The sequence below is a fragment of the Bradysia coprophila genome (genome assembly GCF_014529535.1).
Source record: "Bradysia coprophila strain Holo2 chromosome IV unlocalized genomic scaffold, BU_Bcop_v1 contig_5, whole genome shotgun sequence".
Classification (NCBI taxonomy): Eukaryota; Metazoa; Arthropoda; class Insecta; order Diptera; family Sciaridae; genus Bradysia; species Bradysia coprophila.
In genome coordinates, this window is record NW_023503374.1 from 2515098 (window position 1) to 2533501 (window position 18404).

The 18404-nt window shown below is 33.8% G+C and overlaps 1 protein-coding gene across 2 annotated transcripts in view; it reads right to left on the minus strand.

Annotated features, from left to right (window-relative positions):
- LOC119071575 (cysteine-rich motor neuron 1 protein-like) overlaps window positions 1-18404 on the minus strand; it is a 183891-nt gene that overhangs the window by 94123 nt on the left and 71364 nt on the right. The window lies entirely within an intron of this gene.

An 18404-nucleotide genomic window follows, 5' to 3' on the forward strand; every position in this document is an offset into this window, starting at 1 on the left:
CTCCCCATTCGGCTATTATTCCTTCGAGAAAAGAAACACCAGTAATGTTTCGTAATGATGGGAAGAGAGTTGACGGAGTAACCCTTGTGCCATGGAGTCGTGGTCAAATGCTCGTTTGAGATGCGACATGTTCCGACACACTTGCACCATCAGGCGCGGATCCATCTATGTGCGGTCGAGGCGGTCGCCGGGGGTCAGAAGAAGATTTTGACATAGAAAAAAAATTTTAAACTAAAAGCCGTCTGGGTCAGAAACTGTTTCTCTTCTATCCGCCTGGGTCAGAGCAAAAGCTGGATCCGCCCCTGTGCACCATCTTATTTGAATCAATCAAAAAAATAAAAAATAAACATCGAAAATACAAAGGACTATTGGAGCAGAATTTGTTGATCCTTCCATTTGCTGTGGAAACTTTGGGGGTTTGGTGTTTAGAGGCGATAGATTTCATCGACAAACTCGGCAAAAATATATCACAAGCAACGGGAGAAAGGAAATCAAAAACGAGGTGGATTTAACTGGGGGAATCGTCGCAATACTACAATTAATAGTGGAATATGGTGGTTAATCATGGTAAATCACAGATTAACCGTGCGTATTTACAAAAATCGTGTTGCTGATTAACAGATTAACTGATTAACCATGTTAATCACAAAAGAGTAGTTTCCCACTCGATCAAAGACGTATCTAAAACAACGGTTAAGCTTAGCCATTCAAAGAAACAATGCTCCGAGTGTGATGGCTACATTCGATACGTCCGAAAATATGAACGAAATATTTTATATTTTGTAAACGCTGTATTTCTTGTAAAAAAAACGTTTTGTAATAAAAATGTACTAATCAAGAATTGTGTAGAATTCGGAGTTTTTTTAGGAACTTAGTACTTTCGGAAGTGTACTCAAGACTTTAGAGATTTTCAAAGGAGTGTGACCAAGAAGTATCAACGTTAAAAATGCCAAATGGTCATGTAGAGTACTCCTCAAAGAGTACGTTATTATCGGAATGAAATTCTCAAAAGTAGGCCCTGGTACACGTGTGTATTTTACCATATTTACACAAATCAGTCAAAAGGGTAGTAACCGAAGAAACATATTTGTGAAAATAAATGTACACAAAAGCTTATAGCCAGACCAAAAAGAAAATTTATCTGGCCATAAAATAGATACATACAGCAGAGAGGAAGTGTTTTTGGTGTATAGGAGGACTTTGAAATTCATTTATTTATATCAATGAAATGAATTAGTTTACAAAATCAATATCTACAGAGAGAAAGGTATACCGGTTAAGGTGTGTGTGTGTTGTATACACTAGATATAGAAATCTTTTTGGACATTTGGACACGAATATTTCAAAATATATGTTTCCGTATATTCTATATCTTCGTATAATTCGTAATGTAACAGTACAACCTCTGTCAAACCAATTTCATTTTATTTTTATTTTATTTTTTGGTACGTTTGATAAATATGTTTCACAAGATGTTGATGTAGGTGGATAGATAATGTAATGCTTATCTATATGTTGTATACGAATATGACCTTTTTTAAAGTAAGAATATTGTGAAACACTGTCTGTGTTTCCACATTACGACAATAAAGTTTAATCTCTTTGAAATGAAACGAAAATTGTTGCTATTGTGTTGGAAAACTTAATTATGTTTTCCCTTTGATATCGATTTTGTTTTTTGTTTTTTTTTTTACTTCTTCGGTATAGAAATAGCATTCAAGGTCTCCGTATTCAACAGACATGTTGAATTACTTCGATAGTATACATTAACTCAGTTAAAGTTTCTTTTTATCAACCCTACCTTATCAGATCCTCTAATCAGTTTTAAATAATTAAACGGAGCGAACTAAATGTTTGTGTTTAGTTTAGTTTATACAGAGAGTCGCCTTCACTAAAATAAACTTTTCCATTCCTTAGTTTAATTATCGTCATTATTTTGTGTACTTTGTCATACATTGTGTGATTATAAGGTGCTTCGAAAATACCCATCTACCTAACTTTAATGTTATTCCCCTGACGGGTTGAGTCAAGGGTCATACGTCAGAAAATTCGTCTCACGTTCACTACGTCCACTATGAATGGATTTTGTGAAATGTTAGCAAAAAACGGAAAAAGATGGAAAGAGACGAGGCAAAAAATTCCTGAGGTTAAGATCGTAGGATCCAAAAAGAGTTTTTTTTTACTGTTTTCTAGATTGGACCTTGGGTAAGTGCTGAACAGATTTTCAAAATTTTTGTTTCCTTCATTGAAGAATCTAATTCATGAGGTTTGGTTCACAGATGAACAAAATCGATGTAATGTTCTAGGAGTTCATTACTTGAAGAGCTTTTCCCTGAATATTCGATGGCCGATGACCGGAACCGATTTTCAAAAACTGTAACGGGCACTAATTCTCAAACTTCATTCACAGACAAATATAACTAGGCGCCACCTCTTAAGCCATCAGTATTCAGTAGGAATAATGCATAAATTTTCTGTTTTACAAGGGCGTCAAAAATGTCAATTATTTTTGGATGTTTGCCAACTTCGTGTGGTATTATCTCCTAACCTTTACCTTCGATTTTAATGTTTCTTTTTACTGTGGGTTTGAACTCAGGACAGCGCTCTTGGGCTTATATGTTATCTGGTCTTAAGTAAGAGAATAGAAATTGAAATTAAAAAAGCGACAGTTTCTCTGTCTTTTGATAAATTTATCAGTCAAGTGACCTGACCCACCCATATGTTGGGACCAAGTATTTATATGCATTGGCATTGGGATAGGGATTGTGAAAGGTATATCGAAGCAAAACCTTTCACATCGAAAATGGTCTCTGTTATTTTATAGCAATTAAATGACGCTTCAAATCTTCAATCGAACATGTGATACATATGGGACGAAGATCAGTTACAGGATTACATTTTGTATCACCCAACCCCTGTGTCCGTTTTTTTCCTTTAAAAGGGAAATTATACCACAAACCTTCCGACAAAATCTTTGCCTAAAGCTCCTACGTAATCATTATTTCAAAAAAAGCTAAAAAGAATGTACCGTCCATCCGAAAGGCTTTTCTTTGTGTCCAAGGAGAACATCATTTTTTTTTCGTCTTTATATAACTTCAAAGGAACGAAAACATTATATAGAACTCAGCTCTGAAATGGAGTTAATTAACAGCTGGAAAAATGTTTTGCAAATCCAAAAGAAACTGAGATATCTCCCAGCCACCCTGTGTGTACCGCATAAACCGTTTATTTATATCAACCAAAAGGGATTTTCATAATTGTTTATATAAGCGAAATTATTACAATCAAATATATAAAACGAAACGATAAACGCGATAAAAAAGCCAATATTTGTGTTTGATGCAACATTTTGTGGGCTTAAGATTTAAATATTATTGATATGCATTCGTGAATACGTATGCGATTATTGCGGTTAGAGGCAATGCTAGATAACCATAGGAATTAAACGATACCCGAACGATTGGATTAGACTATCAGATAATCGATTATTTGTGCTAAAATGGTTTGGGAATTCGGACGAAAATTTTGTAACTTCGAACCACAAGTTTTTCTATTGAAATGCAAATTTACATTGTTGGTAAGTTCAAAGTTTTACCTTTCCAAAGATTATTTACTCTAACTTTCTACGGTATTGGAGAATTTTTAGAACTACTGCGACATTTCCTAGAAGATAATCACAAGACCAAACATTTTGTCATACGAGGCTTGTTACAAATTCGAACAGATTGTTATGCCCATATACACATCCTCACAAATTATCTTTTAATAAAAAAAATTATTCTCAAATGTAATACGACGAACATCTGCTCGAGTCGTCGAGTTATTCATTTATGACACCTTATTTGTTGAATGCGCAAATATAGTCACAGCGAACAAAAATGATGTAGGTAGATGCACTAATTCGATTCGTTATTATTGAAATACAATACTTTGGCGTTCTACCGAATGTTAAAATAGTGATTTATGCAACAAGTAGCGAAAAGAAGTTGTTTTTGTCACTTGATGTGAAGGGATAAAGTCACTTTAAATAGGTTCAGGTCCAGGTTCAGGTCCAGGTAGCTCAATCACCAAGAGGTGATTAATCACTCGCTATTAGTTATCTAATGGCTGTACGACCGTAGCAAAGTCGAAAAATTGAAGAAATCCAATATTCGATTTCTTCGCAACCATCACGCCATATTGACATAAGGTCAGTGACACCATTCCCTATATACAACATACTGCAGGATAAGCGCAATCTATGATCGACTAGTTGCTCATCGGGAAAATGCATGAGTCATCAGTGATAGTTGTGGTCTCACCACTTGTGGCTTAGAGAATTCACAACGTATGGGACGTTTACACGGTCGATTAACTATCTGAGTCCGGAGAGATATGATAAAAAATCACAATTCATATGATCAAGTGACTTGTGCAATAGCACAACAGGCCCACTAGAGGCTTAGGTGCTGGGCTTAACCCCCTTACCATCAACCCAATCCAATCCCTAGGTTCGAAATTGGCGTATTGCATCACTAGGGAAAGCAAGAGAGACTCGGGATAAAAATAAAAAGTCTCATTCTCGGGTAATTATTTACCTTGGCTTTGCCTCGGATCAACTAACTTCACACGAAAGCTAGACTTTTCAACTTTTTGTTCCTTGTTAGGTAATAGATATTTACGACATACGGACGGAAAAGTTGAAAAGTCAAGTTTTTGCGTGAAGTTTGTTGACTCGAGGCGAAGCCGAGTACAATATTTTATGGCATCGAGTGGAACGTATGCTCTAGATGTGAAATTATGACACGAGGCATAATAAAGTACTTTGCACAGAGAAACATACAACGATTTAATTTATATCCAGAACCCTTTTTAACACTAGTGACGAAAAGTAAACCAATGTACCATTGAAATTATGCATGAAAAATTGAACATTTTGCGACGGGATTGCATTGTCTTATGGTTACACGACGATGACAACAATGTGCTTTATAAATTGGAAATAAAATGAACAACCGAGACTTGCAGAGAGAGAGCAGAATCAGCAAACAAAATAGCAATTATTACTTATCTCAGCAACATAATATATCCCATGTGAAGTGAAGTGTGTTTCACCTCCATTATAATGTTTATTTTCTTGTTGAGCACTTGACTTATGCAATGCAAGTCAATATTACCTTCAATTTTCAAACAAAAACAGGAAACTAAAATTAATGGTATTGCCTTTTGTCGGAAAACTTCAATCGCTAAATAGGTGTAATCAGCAATAAGCGATAAGCAATAATTATTATTTGTGTGTGGTGTGTTGGGTATTGGTTTCGAATCTTGGACAATAATCGTATAATCATTCCCTGGATATTTTGTACGATACTTTGTTGAACCAATAACATTATCAACTGCGCAAAAAAAAGAAAATTGATTTTTTAGTTAACTGGAACAATGTATACAACTTTATCGATGTTAACCATCTAAATTACCACCAAATGGGCAGATCGGTGAAAGATAATGAAATTTAATTCAAGTTTTCGTGCACTTAACAATTTCATTTTTTTTGTTGGACTTTTTACCATAAAAATGCGCCATTTACATGTTAACAATGTCACGGGTAATTGCCTATCAGATTTTCGAACGAAGGTGATCAATTTCAACCAATTATTATTATATGTGAGAGTATCTCGACTGTTTTCATCGATAATACGAAAATTTATTGAATTTGAGATGATCCGGGAGATATAGTACATAAGTCCCAGTGTATTCTCGTTTCGTCATTGCAAATAACATCAGACAGCTGACACATTGTATCGCTTTCATTCACCTTTCGATTAAATTCAGTCAAGGAAATTGGAAATATATAAAAATTGAACGTTGTGTTGTGGTTACGATGTTTCGATTTTATTTTAATATTTGAGTAATATTAAACCTTTCACGGACGGTGCGATTTGATTTGTTTTATCAGTAACGACGACAACAACAACTAGTGAGTTCTAACTAACACCCCGTTTTAGCTAGCACAATACATGTCTCAACGAATGAAGTTAAAAAAAAATAAAATAAAGAGCGTCCAAGGAGGGAGAGCAAAAACCAGTTAAATTTAACTGGTCTCAAGGTCGGCTGTCAAAAAATCATGAATGAAAAATAAAATTGAGAGTCGAACTCTGTCAAAGATCAATTAAATTAATTGGCTTTGGGGGTAATGTCAAAAACTTATTAATGAAAAGTAAATCGTAATTAAAAGTTCGAATTTTCGAAGTATGAATTTTGCATGGGTATCTTCTCTCATTTTGGAACTGCCTTCAACTGAGCCAAAATCACTTTCCGGTTACAGTCTACAGACTGTTATGATCAGATAGAGAGTTTCGAAGACCTGTCCTAGCCTAATTTCATGTATAGTGATAAAAGAGAGTCGAAATTTTGACATATCACCCATCGAGATCAGTTGAATTAACTGGTTTTTTCCCCTTTTTACATACAAATTTTGACATATCACCCATCAAGCTCAGACACCCTCACTTGGAAGGGCTGACATTTAGGGTTTAGCAAAATGTCAGGATTCAGCACATTTCAAGTGAATGCGTTAAATTAACTGGTTTTTACCTTGTTTTTACGCTCTTTTAACACTATAAGTTTTCGAAATATCCCACGGCAAGTTAAAATAACTCTCTCTCTCTCTCTTCATAACAGTCTAAAGTACCAGTTATGGTTCACAATTGATTTAGGGTCGACTATCAAAATTCATGAATGAAAAACAAAATTGAGAGTCGAACTCTATTTTCAAACAAAGTAAATTTGTGCGCGTTTTCTCTCATTTCCACGTGTACGTTGAGGCAAGTTTGAGGGTATTAATGTAAATGATGTGTGAATTGAACTCAGTGCTTGTTAGTTCGAAGTTTTATTTCTCAAATTTTCCTAAAAATTCTTGAAAATTCCTAAACAATCTTAAGAATAAGCCCGAATTGAAATTGAAATTTCATATTGACTCAACACCAGACAGTGTCTGGCAGACACATTCTATTCATACGGTGAGAATTGATACAGTACGACATATCACCTTAAAACTGTCCATATCGACATTTCATCTCAGAACATCGGCTATATGCCGATGTCACCAAGATTTGCGACAGGAAATCGTTGAACATATATCGACAAATTTAACATTTATTTGTACAAGTTTTAAAGGACACACATAAAAATCTGCTGAGAAAAACGACATGTAATTATAAATCATGTTTATTGAGACACCACTAACATTTCTAATGCTAATATGTACCATTTGAACAAATTAAATAAAAATCAAAGAGTAACAAATCATCTGCATACAGTAATGTGAAATCAGTGTGACATATTAATGTTTACACGAAAAGAGAGAGAGAGAGAGAGAGAAAATGATGGCATAACATAACACATTCACGTAGTATACACATTACATACAATATCCATTACCCAATGGAACTATAAAAATAAACTTCCTTTTCGTAAATAAATAACATAAAATGTCTAAAAAAGAATAACACAAAACAATACCAAAATAATATATGAACGGGAAAAAAACGAACAGATATATCACACAATTTTATGTGTGCATGATATCGGTACAAGAAGGTACCACACGACTCACTCTCTGTACAAAATCCAGTAAACCACAATATATATATAAAATATTTTGCTTCAGATTCATGCAATAAATAACATGAATAATTACACTTTTCACTAAAGAAATTACAATAAATAAATTAACATTATTTTGACAGTTTTATTAATGAACTCTCACCCGAACCACTATATATACCACATCACAACCAAATGTACATTTTACGTACAATATATCTACCATATAACAACAATCAGAGTTGTAACATTGGTGATGCGATGACTATGAAAAGTTGTATAACGTGAGGAGATCTTTTCTGAGTTATATGCTAAAAAAGACATGAAGTGGAGTAATGCGTGATCATAATAAAAAAAAATCTTCTTTTTTTTCTCGGTTCTACACCGCAATCTGAATCAAGTCACAATATGAAAAAGTAGAAGAACAAAAAAAATCTCAGTTTTGTTACCACAATCTACACAAAAATTCATCACGAAGTTATGCTCATTTTTTGTGTGTGCGAGGACTCGTTGAAATGCAACTTACATTGTGGAAAAAATATTTTTATGGCAGATTTTTTTTTTGAAACCACGTTTTATTTTCTGCTGAACAAACGCTAATTTAATGAAACCAAAAAAAAAAAACGAACGAACGAACTGGAATAAAAAATCAAATTAGCTGACTGTCGTAACTATAATGTGTGTTTTATACATTTTAAATCTTTTTATTTAAACTTTCGGGTATAATATGGAGTTAAATGGAAGATAAGTGACCTGCATTAGTAACTTACTGACAACAAAGTATGGGAGTGATTATGATTGTGTCAACAGCATATTTACAATTTTCATTGTTTCACTAGTAAGGTTAGGATATGGAGCCTATATTTTATTGCTCTGACTCATCGACATAACATAGTGTATGGTATATTACATCGATGCTCTGACCATTCGATTTGCCACTCTTTTCTGTGCAACTCTTTCGTTTTTAACTCGTTTTCTTAGAAGAAGTGTAAGCAAAATCAAAAAAATTTGGGGAAAAATTAGGTTGGTACTAATCGCACAAAGTGCGAATAGTCAAACAAAGACCATTCGCACAAAGTGCCGTTAGTCTTTATTTGACTATTCGTGCTTTTCGAGTAAACTGAAAAGCTTCGAATGATGTAGTTAATGAAGCTAGCAATGACATAAATCATTAAAATGTAACCGTTGATACTTCATATTATGTTTTGACATAATCACCATCTTCTACAAACATTTTGTAGATTGAGACTCACTCCCTTCTTCAAATACTTTGTAAAAGGTAGCATGATTCTATTCTTTGTAAACACTTTGTAAAAGGAAGCAACATTCATCTCTACAAACACTTTGTAAAAGGAAGCAACACTGACTTCTACAAACACTTTGTAAAAGGAAGCATCACTCTACCCTACAAACACTTTGTAAAAGGAAGCATCACTCTACTCTACAAACACTTTGTAAAAGGAAGCTACACTTACTTCTACAAACACTTTGTAAAAGGAAACAGCACTATATCATACAAACACTTTGTAAAAGGAAACAACACTCTCTTCTACACTTTGTAGAAGGAAGCAATACTCTCTTCTACAAACTCTTTGTAAAAGGAAACAACACTCACTTCTACAAACACTTTGTAAAAGGAAGCAGCACTCTACTCTACAAACACTTTGTGAAAGGAACCAGCACTCTCTTCTACAAACACCTTGTAAAAGGAAACAATCACTATACTCTACAAACAATTTTTTCTTGTGCTTATACAGTGCTTGTAGAAGGGAGTGATACTTCCGTTTACAAAATGTTTTTAGAAGATGACAATGCTACCTTTTACAATATGTCAAAACGTAATAGGAAACATTATCAGTTAAATTTTCATGTTTTAATTCAATGCTGGCTTTATAAATAACATAATAAAAAAAATTTTAATCTACACACTCTGTGCGAATAGTGAAATAAAGACTAATGGCACTTTGTGCGAATAGCCTTTTCGTAAAAATTAAACTTTACGTTTCTTGATAAACTACCAATGTCGATGTCCCTGAGTACCGATAAGATTTCTACCGATAAGCGTGACATTTACAACGATTATCAATAAATTATCGACAAAAAATCATTTATTTCAACGACGTCAAAGAGTGAGTAGCAAAATTTAATTTTTCCCCACAAAGTCTACGAGGAAATTAAAGCAAGCTTTTGTTCAACGCACTTCAAGCATGAGTATTAAATAGAAAAAGTGGAAACGGAAAAAGTTTTCATACAAAATAGTGCTCTGTTTGGCAGCTGTCACTCGAAGCACTTTTGCTTGAAGTGCTTTAATTTGATCAAATATTATGTTAAAGTATTTGTAGTTGTCTGAGGACTAGTTCAGGTAATCGCTTGAAAAACATTTGAATTTATTTCTGAGTGGTTTGCCGTTTGGCTCCTATAAAACACCTACAAAATTGGTTAATTATAGCTGATGAAACCACTGAAATTGGATTAAAGGCAAATTTTGAATTTGGATAAAACAGAAGTACTATTAAAGCAGATTAAGGTTCAAATCGGGTTCGGGTTGACCAGATTCAATTCAATTCATCATCATCTCTATCATCATCAAATGTAACGTAAAGGAGTTTAGTTCGTCCCTACAGAATTCAATTCAATTCAGGTTGACCCGAACCGGATTTGAACCAGAACCCGAACTCGAACTGAACCTAAATTAGATCGGTCCGAATCTGCCTCGAACCTAAACGTTTACTTTCGGGTTCGCTAGGAAGATCGCGGACTACTCACATCATAACATTGTACCACGGAATGTGAATGAAATTCGGACTGAACTCTCCAATCATGCTCTTCACTTCAACAATATTATAACGCTAGTCTAGCCCTTTGACTTCAAACAAACTTATAAAACTTCTCTTCTCCCTACTACCAGAAAATTGTTTTTATTTCTTTCTTCCTTTTCCTTTTACTAAAATTGTTAGTGGAATGTCAATGGAACAATGTTATACCATTCATAACGGAGCGTTCAAATTAAAATCCTGACCACAATGAAAATTCCGTTTGAAAAACGCTAAAAGGTAATTGGGAGGCTACATAAAAAGACCATAAATTCACCAATCCTGCTTGAGTGTATTTTTCTTGCACTGCACTGGCGAAATTAGATAAAACTTTTAAATTGCCTTTTGAAATGAATAAAATGAGAGAAAATGGTTTTTGTTGTTGTACTCATCACGCTTGGGTAAAAGTCGGTAAAAGTATTGCGATAAAGCCAAAAAGACCTCAAACAAACAAATTCCCAAATATAAGACATTTTTGCTGACTTCTTTAAATATTGTTAATGACAACTTGAAATTAATGTTTGCCTAACCTTTCCAGAAATAATTAGGGGGTGTTTGTTTTACACAAGAACATAATTTCGAAATAAGTGTTTTCGTCTTGCGGGAAGAGGGGTTAGCTTGATGTTTTCAGTTGCGAAACGTATATGGTATGAATGGGAAAAGTTAATTAAACCTATCTTCAAAGATTTCGGTGTACATTAAATGTTATATCTGTGTACGAATACATGACTTTTCTAATTTATTTGCTGTTGTGGCATTGTTCTGGGGGTTCAAGCAATGGTTGTGTGTATAAATTATGTTGTTCCACCTATTTGGGTACTGGATGGTGTTGTTAATGTTCAGAAATAATTAAGAGCTCAGCAAATAATTTATTTTTATAAAATTGATTATACTCGCACATATCAGAAGTTCCATTGCATACGAAAAATGTTGGTTTAACGAAATAAAAATAGAAAAAAAAATATTTTTTATTTATTCGAATGGAATTTATAAAATGAACCACACAAATATCTATTCAGCAGAAAAATCCTAAAAATGTTTCAGCTGACACTAAACAGACATCAAATTCAAATCACGATGCAGTTTGACGACCCCGCATATTTTAAGAGATGAAGCAGAAAAAAAACACACAAACGAACGAACTGCTGATATCGTTAATAATTATTTATAGTCACATCTCACAATGACTGTCTTGTCTTATGATTTAGAATTTATTTTAAATTCGTTTTTTTTTCATAACGGCTTTAATTGTACGATTAAATTTTGGTCGTGATAAATAGAAGAAAAAACGATTTTAAGTTTGTATTTTATTTTATTTAGAGTCGGTTAAGTGTGTTCCTTTGTATGGATTTTCGAAGAAGAAAATATTTAATTTATTGTTCACTGAATAATGTTTCAATTAAAAGAGAAATAGATCTGGCAACTTTATAGGTCTCTGGAAATATCAACTCTAATTTAAAGTTGTAAATTGTCTTTCGGTCGTAGGTTAAGAGATTGAGAAAAACAGGCTGAATTACAAGTGGATTTTCCACCATTCTGTGAAATGGAAACCACCAAAAATAAGCAAACCGAGCCAGTCCAATCCATTTTAATACAGTAAAAATGTGGAAACATTTTCAATTATTCTGTAATACTGTTGAAGCCTTCCAGGCATCTCAGTCCTCCGAACGTTCATAATAGCTATTTTGCTACCTAGTTAGTAAATGGGGTTCCTTTGTGCACTAGATATGATATTGCCGAAGCGAGATTTTATTTACTGTAATTTCAAAAGTCACCACAAATTCAGACATTTTAGTCAAAAGATTCATTATTTTCAAGCAAAAACATCGTCAGCCATAACTAACACATACATAAAGCACCTACTACAATACCAATATAATCCGTGAGTAAATATTAGATTTTCGCCCGGACCTGTCAATTTGTGAAATGATATGTGCCACTACAATATGTAACATCTACTGCAAAGGATCTGTCAGTGTGTAAATTTACTCCACTTATATACTGAGACAGGAGGAGTACTAATTATGAATATCATGCTCGCACGTTAGAAAGATGGCGTGAAGCAAGTCCATTCCCAAAAATGTTTTAAATTTTTTTTGAGGACGGCGGTTGATAAATAGCTATTTTGTTACTATGTGCCTAAATGGAAATTTTGCGCAATAGATGATAAAATTGTCAACCCGATGCGAAGTTGAGGCTGACAACACATTGTATGTGCAAAATTCCTCGTTAGGCATAAGACAGCAACACGATCTTAATGTACTGTAGCAGTTTTTCACTTTCATCGAATAAATGTTTGAATTTAATTGGAAATTACCAGGTAAGCGGACTTAAACGCACTCATTTTCATATTATTGACATAAATAATGAATGCGCAGTGAGACAAACAACTTACACCGTCGGCATTTCACAGTGTAAGAGCAAAGACAGAAATAAAAAATCTAGATTTTCATTTGCCCTTAGGAGACGTGTTGTTTTAATACAACAATTTCAAAAAAAATTTGTACTGAAATGCAACAAAAATGCAACAATGCAACACTTTTGGTCTACCGTTAATAATCATAGAGTTAAATGAAATTTTTGCGGAAATATTTACAGACAACCCTAAAATCAGAAACAATTTACATCACAAATTTCTGTCGAGAAATAATTTCGTTTTCATGCTGGAACTGGTCGAAAATCGGTCGGCAGTCGGCACTGGTGTGGCCAAAATCGTCTTTAATTTCTATCTCCGCCCTATCTGGAAGTATAATCGTTCGTAGGGTGTTAGGGAATCTCGCGCCGCGTCATTCACAATAATTCACAAAGTGACATCTTCCTTATATAAAATGTGTCAAAATGTGAATCATTGTGAATGACGCGGCGCGAGATTCCTAGCAACCGCTCGTAGACATGAAAATCCAAAAAACCTTTCGGAAATCACTCGACTTCCCAGTGCGGGACTGTATTAAGTGGTCATTAGCATATTATAATCATATTTTACACGTTGCCCACTTAGCGAAAGGATTTGGAAAGTTTTCGACTCAATCCGTATTTTCTCAATCTTTTTCAAATTGTTGGCAGATTGACTCTTAATTACCATTTATTAATGGAACAAAAGATCCGACATAACATTCCCAAGCTTCTATCAATCAAACATTCTATTGACATAAAAGTTGCCCTTCTTTTTTCTCGAGCAGACTTCTCACTTTTAATTAGCATAACAAGGTATTTAGAATGAAAGAACCCCTTGCTCAGCTATCGTAGCACGTTAAATACTTAATATATTACCTTTTAACGATAACCTCAACCAGCGTCAAGTAATTAAGAAGTTTTGAAGAAGTTTGAAGGTTAACACGTCCTCTGCAAATTTATACATCCATCAATAACCCAACACCGTATCCGTACACATTTTTGGATTAAATTATCGTTAAACGTAAATTTCCAACAGGACCTATATAATAACCATTTAGCAGATAGGTGGAATTAAGTTTTACGGTCGCATTAAACTGTAGTTTATAATTTCCGAATTTCCATGTTTAGTGTTTGACTCTAATTTGAACTCTACGTGGAACACTTTCATGTGCTATTAATACGATTAACATGGAATGGAATGGAGGGAATCGGGGGGAATTTGTGGTTGTTTGGGATGCGACCGTATAACTTTTGTTCAAGAAATATGATAAATGTTGTCGCCCTGATTATTTACATCTGCTATAATGTAATGCAATGTTGGTAACATTGATCTTATCTTACGAATACAAATTAAATGAAAAAACTGAAACTGAAATATCTAACTTTTCAATTATAATAAATCAACAAAGGTCGCTTTAATTTGCTTAAGTTGATTTATTTCATCGTCATCTCGCACCTTTTAACATTATCTCAAAAAACGATCATTTCCAGTCACTAATTAACTTCACGAAACCGCCAGACAAAGTTCATTTAAATTAATTAAATGAAACCCATTTAATAAACACACAAAAAGAATTCTCTCAATTCCCATTCCGAAACGGTTTTTAAACGTAAAACTTATAACCGTTCCAAGCGAAAATTATTTTCGACTAGAATTTTCTTCACATTCAATCGAACAAAACAAACGTTTTAAAAGCTCGCTGATCTGATAATTTATCACTTCATTATATTAAACGATAATCGCATTAATATTAATTAAAACCAAAACATTTTCGTACTGTTTTGATTCGATAATTAAAATTCGAACATTTTTTTGTGTGTTTCGGTTTGACCACAAAATGCCTTAACTTACTTTTAATCCCATTCAGCTATTTATCAAAATGTTGTTAAATGTGTGTTTGTATTTTATATTTAACAGAAAAAAAAATCCCATGACATGCACAAACGGTAATTTATCACCATGACAATGTAATGGAAGGTTAATGTTCAAAACAAGAAAATTTATTTTAATAATGGAAATCTGTAGTATCGTCGCAATTTTTGCATAAATTAAATTCAGGTATAGAACCGTATGTGGCGCAATTTAGGTTAAGATAACGTTTAAATGCCACACTTTTAGAAATACCTATGTTTGGGCTATCGAGGAAATTTAGGATTTCTTCGGGAATTCGTTGCTATACCAGAGCTATTTTCATAACTAGGTTGTTAAATGAGAATGTTCTGCGAACTAGCTGTGTGATTGGTGATTAGGGCGTATCGAATTTTGCAAATTTTAAGGTCCGCGATAGCCTGTGTGTGGAAAACGTAGATCATCGAAAACTGTGTCCGGGCATATGGTTCCGATGGATCCGATGGAGCCCGGGAAGAAGCCCCCCCGGATGACTTTAAGTTTCCGATGGTCATAACTCGGAAAGTTGAGAGTAATTTTGAAGACAATTTTCTAGCGGAATGTAGAGCTTTGAAAACTCTACAAAACTACAGTAGAACCCGATGGTCCAAAAGGTGCCACTGCCAAGATTGCCTAACATCGAAAATTTCACATTTTGGTTTTTGACTTATATTTCCTCAGAGACAAATGATTATGTTTAGCTTGTGGTATGAGGTGTTAGGGGAGGTCGAGCACTACAGTACACAAGGCATGTCCTGTTAATTCACCTGACACCACTTTTTTAACATTTTTGAATGGAATTTTTAAGAGTGCCCACGTCGTCCACGAAGCCAGTGCAGACACTGCAACCGGTGTTGCTGAGTCGAGGACACCTTGGCCAGTAAGTTTACATAATATTTCATGACAGTAGCTGAACTCTTTCACAAAATATTTGTGATTTCGAAAGTAGTTCTTCTTCTTTTGATTTGATTTTCTTGAGACTTTCAAATGATTTTTTTATGATTTTGTGGGTCTTGAAAATTTTCTTTCGTAAAAGTTTGAAAGGTTTTCTTTTAACTGACATAGGATTTTCTATGAAGATTTGTCAAGACACTAACGGACTACGATGCAATAATTATGAACAGTGACAGCTGCCAAATAGAGACTATTATTTTCTATGAAATCTTTTTCAACTACTTGTTGCAGTGCAAAATTTGTGTCCAGTTTCAGTTATCTATTTAAAGTACCACTCGTCCACTCATGCTTGAAGTAAACTTACACATGCAATAGTTCTTATCGACGACAGAAATAACAATTTTTACAGTATGTGTCAAAACTGTTGAAATAATAGATTTGGCATAGATCTGATAAAAATATGAAAATCAGAAAATGTAACTGATCGAGTGCCTAACAAAAATTCATAAAGTTTGCGAAACATTATTTGTCAAAACTGATGAAGTAATAGATTTGGTATAAATCTTCTATAAATTTGAAGATCGGAAAATTTAACTGATTTGATGGAAGGCCTAAAATGTATATTTTCCACAAAAAGTTTTGGAGATAGCTGAAGTAGGAATAAATAATCAAACTGAGCTACGACTACGTTTGTGGTCGACATAAAAATTGACCCAGAAATATCCAAAGAATTCTGTACTTATAACAGCAACTCCTTGCAATTGTATGATTAACAATATGAGGTATAGACAAGTAAAACCGTCATGCTCATATCGTAAGCTTTCATGAATGAGCCGAGTAAAAATAGAAATGATCAAATCAAAGTCGATTTACCAAAAATAGAGTGGTAATCAAATCGAAGTTTTAATCAGTCAGCAAAAAACGTTTAATTTTAAACATTCGATTCTGAATATATGTTACCATTGATTCATTGAATGTTATTGTCAGTGTTATTACTTCAGTTTTTGGAAAATTGTAGCAGTCGAAATTGTTCTTCATTATTTTATAGAAAATGAAAATAAACAAACAACAAAAAAAATCCGATTGTTTATTTCAATTTTTAAATCAATTCGCTTTAAGCGTAGTACACAGAAAAAAAGAGTCTAGAAAGCAATCTGGTTTCTGTCGGCACGGATAAAATGTTAAATGAATTTTAACGTTAAACTGCAATTTGCAAAAAAGAAAGAACGAAATGAAAAACAATATCCGCCTGTTAAAAAACAATTTTTTTTGTGTATAAATTAGGTTTTAATCATAGACTCTCAGACACAGACGATGGATGATTAAATACCTAGACGTGAATTAAAAATGTTGTTTTTAAAGAATGAGAGATATCGGATGCGTAAAGATTTTGGGTGGTTTTTTGTTTGAATGAAAATCAAAACAACATTTTTTCGGATTTTTTTTTCTTTTAATTCGTCATAATGCGAAAATACTTTTTGGTTACTTAACATTTTGATGGAATTCAATCTCTACTTTTTTGTACTTTACGTTGCACCTCGATTAAATAGTTGTTTGTTGAGGGCAAGAAAATATGAAATTCCAACAAGTTCAAAGTTTTACGGTCAGAGCGGAGCGAGAGGTGACCACAACGTTCTTCATATGAGCGATGTGTGATTAACCGTTTTTCTTCACGAATCATCAATTCGTTACACAATTTTTCAAAACGAAAAAAAAAGGTGACAATTCCGGGGAAAGATTTCTATTTCTATCTTTTCCCCTGTCAAAACAAGAGGTGAGAAAATAAACATTTTCTCCCCCGAACAGTCACCAGACGAAGCCGCAACAAAAATTTCTGTCCCTAATACTAATAATTGGTCCTTTGTTTCAGTATCTAAATGTAATAGATTTACACACTGGCAGATCCGTTGTAGTAGATGTACATATTGTAGTGGATGCTACACAAGACATATTAGACTGCGTAAAGTGACAGGTCCGTGCGTAAATATTATATTTACGCACGAATTCTATTGGTATTGTAGTGGTTGCATCATTTACTTGTAGCATGTGCCAGTTACGGCTGACGATGTGTTTTTCATGAAAATAATGACTAGAATTGTACTAATTTGTGGTGACATTGCGGTATAGATAAAATTGTGTTGCTAACACATTACTAAATGGGGTTGTTTTGCGCTCAACGTTGTATTATAGAACTCGCTTCGCTCGTATCGTACATCCAGTGCGGAAAACAACCCAATTTACCAAATAGTTAACAAAATAGCTATTTCTCATGCCCTTTAAAGTGGAGAGAATAAGGTAGATCACACCTCGCTCATATGAAAATGTTGATTGGCCATATCTGGTATATATTAGTCATAGCTCTTAGCACTGACGCCTTACGATAAACAAAATATGTTAAACCTTCACTTCCGAAAAACAAGTAAGTCATTTACTGAAACTGACATTCTGAAACAGTTTTTTTTTTGTGTTTGTCTTCACTCCAAAAAAAACGAATTTCATCCTAATCGCATAAATTAAAATTAGATATTGGACACACACAACAAAAAAAAGACGTAAACAGTAAATACATCATCATAAATGTGTCAACATTGTAAGTTTCTTACACCAATTTGTCTCGGAATTTTCCTCTAATCAAACAGATAAATTTTTGCGTTGATAATGATATTCATATCAGCAGTCAGTGAACGAAAATACAATGCTCAGTCAAATTTCTCAGAAATGCGATAACGTTCTCGTTACATTTCACATTTCACTTTCTCCTGAACGGGGCACAAAGTATTTATATGCAAAACTAAATACAAAGTGAACCATTTGCGCGAATTCATTCATTT